Below are 3237 nucleotides of genomic sequence, written 5' to 3' on the forward strand. Positions count from 1 at the left end.
GATAGATAGATAGATAGATAGATAGATAGATTTATATGGCATGAAGGAATATAACAGCTAAATAGTCCACACAGCAGTACTGAGGGCTCAGTTCAACTCACTTCCATGGAACAATTAGTGTACTGAAAGTCCTTCAACTCACTGGGCTGCCGGGTACAAGGTTAAGAAAGCAGAGAGAAGATTCTTCCCTCAGGTAATGCAGGCAGAGTCCGCTCACAGGCAGCAAGCAGCAGGTGGGAGACCATCAGTCAGCAGCTCAGGAGGTGAGCGAAGCAGACCCCAATGGGATATGGAACTCAAGCAATGCCAGACAACAGGATCCACCAGCCTCAAGTTCAAGCAATGTACACACCAGCAGCGTGGTGAAACATGTCTCAAAGGAACCTCAAGCTCTAGTGACATGATCCACAGGTTGGCTGCCCCACAGGGAGTGTAGCTCACAAGTTGAGGCAGAGAACTACCTAAAGCAGCTGCGTGCTGGTCTGATACCAGAGAGCAAGAGAGGGCTTGCTGAGCCATTTATCTCTTTGCCCTCCAATCAAACTATGACCTGATTAATCCAACTTGTTCCTATTGGCCAGGTTGGCACAATAAACCTATCACAGAGTACGTGTGTGTTCTGAATGCACCTGTGTAATTGTGCTGCTGGGGTTCAGCGTAACTGCCACAAGGAGTGATGAAGAAGGGTCTGCCTCTCAGTATGTGGGGGGCGGGGGAGACCTAATTTAGCTATACAGAAAGTGACAAGTTCCCGATGTACGTAGTTTCTTGTGAAGGACTCCTTCAGAAGGCACCAGGAGGTCTGAAAAGGGCATTATTTCCAGGTCTAGGTGCTTCCAAAAGTGTATTAAGGTAGATAATTTTTATCTGCCTTCATACAGAAACATTTTTCATAGACATATATAAACATTTTTATTTGAATAATTATGCACTTATTTTTATCATTCCTCTCTTCAGCATCCCTGTGTGTGCCTTGGGATCATCGATTTTATTCACTCCATGTATTTGATTTCTCATGCCTGTCACCACAAGCCCAGACCTCCTCAAGCAATCCCTGCTCCCCTCTTCTCAAGACGATGCTAGCAATAACTTTTGTGACTCCATCCTCCTGCCTTCTGAAGGAGAGAAACTCTCACCTGTGCCCTGTGAAAGTTACAAGCAAGTAACAGCCAAAACTCACTTTAGAGAAAAAGTCTAGCTACCATTTCTATGTCCTCTCCATGGGAGTTAATCCACGACATTCACCAAGAGCTACAGGCGACAGAGGTCCCTCAGTGGTGTAAAGAAGATGCACTCAAATACTAGCCCCACCCACCCAAACACGCAGCAGAAGGCAGGCCTAGTGATGTGCTTTGGTCAAAATAAAAACCTATTTCATTGAGTGGATTCTGACTCACAAGGACTCTCTCTAGCAGTGGTTCTCAACCTGGGGGTCCCGACCCTTTTGGGGGTCAAACGACCCTTTCACAGGGGCTGCCCAATTCATAACAGTAGCAAAATTACAGTTATGAAGTAGCAACAAAAATAATTTCATGGTTGGAGGGTTACCACAACATGAGGAACTGTAATAAAGGGGCGTAGTATTAGGAAGGTTGAGAACCACTGCTCTATAGGGTTTCTGAGACTCAAAATCTCTAAGGGGGCAGTTAGCTTCATCTTGTGCCCAAGAAGCGGCTTGAACCCCTGACATTGTGGTTAATAGCTCAAGGCCTAATTCACAGCAGCACCCCCTAAGTAGAACAATTCTGCTCTGAGACGTGTGGAGTCGCCCGAGGCAGAATCGACTCAGTGATGGTGCCTTTATAGGTCACAGCAAACGCCTTGCTTTCTGTTTTACTTCTTTATTTTAGGGTAGAGCCTCCAAATTTATTGCTCAACTGACAGTTCTCTTGGGTTCGCCATTGGGTCTTTCCAACGGTGGCTGAACCCAGAGACTTCTAGAACCCCTACCAGGAGGTTTTCTTCTGTCCCAAGCCAGCTCTAGGCTTTTCCAACCACGTGGTTCCCTCGGGAGGAGGGTGGACCTCCTCTAAGCCAGTCCCGGCTCTCACAGAGCGCAGAAGATGCCATGCTCCGGGGCTTTGTGAAAGCTGAGACCCAGAACTTGCACCGCAGCACCTTTGGCCCAGGTGACCGGTCATAGCGGGTTGCCCAGTGGGCTGCTCGTCCGACACACAGGTCAGTCATACAAAATGAAAGGCCAGCCACTGCTTGGGAGAAAGGCTTGGGGATAAGGTTTTCTACTCCCACAAAGATTTATAGTCTTGGAAACCCACAAGGGCAATTCTACTCTTTCCTATAGGGCCGACTACGAGCCAGAATTGACTTGATGGTTGCCAGCTTTTGAGGGCTAGCCCAAAATTAAGGGGAGGGGGAAACTAACCCCACCTTATTGGGGGTGGGAGCGAGGTGGGGGCAGGGGAGTGACAAAGAATTAGTCATCTTTAATCCGCCAACCTTCTCCCATAGGAGAGTCCCTTTTCATTTCCATGTAGAAAAACCACTTTGGGAATTTCAAGACCCTATTCCTTAAGATAAACTTAAGTTCCTTGGGTAGAAAAAGTGTGATATTTCCCCAAGGTCAGATAGCATTGAGGTTAAGAACTGATTCAGACAGACAGTAAGTGGTTATAAAATTATGTACACATGAGTAACTATAATTACTATTTGCCTTTGAAACTCTATTCTAAAACCCAAGTTTTATAACCATAAGCCTCATTTTGTAGGTACTCTCATAGTCTCTATTTTCTCAGAGTTTAATGTTTATTTTCTAATCTGTTAAGGCCTTTTCTTCCACACCTCTGAAAGTTAAAAAACAGATTAGAAGTATCAAGGAGTGGAGACTCAGTGTGGGAATTGTGTCCATGTGATCCCACCACACCAAGGGAAAGCACTAAGGGCGTGCAACAGAACAGCAAGGGGAACAGAGCAGCGAAGTCCCCAGGGAATACCAAAAATAGACTTTGGGGCCTGGGCTAGGCACCCCATCAGACTCGACTGGAAAACACTCCTAAAGGCCAACAGTCCTTGAACGAACTACAGGCTTTTCTTTGTTGTTGCTTTTGTCGTTGGCTTTTTGTTGTTTTGTTTTGTTTTCTTTTGTTGCTTGGTTTTGCTCTGTCTTGTTTTGTGCATGTTATTATCTCTGCAGGTCAGTCTAAATAAGATAGGCTGGATGAACAATCTGGAGGAGAAAACAACAGGACTGATGATTGTGGCGGGGGTGGGGGGGCATGG

This window comes from Echinops telfairi, unplaced genomic scaffold (assembly GCF_000313985.2).
Source record: "Echinops telfairi isolate 266 unplaced genomic scaffold, ASM31398v2 ScPeMD7_1;HRSCAF=3_0, whole genome shotgun sequence".
In the NCBI taxonomy this organism is placed as follows: domain Eukaryota; kingdom Metazoa; phylum Chordata; class Mammalia; order Afrosoricida; family Tenrecidae; genus Echinops; species Echinops telfairi.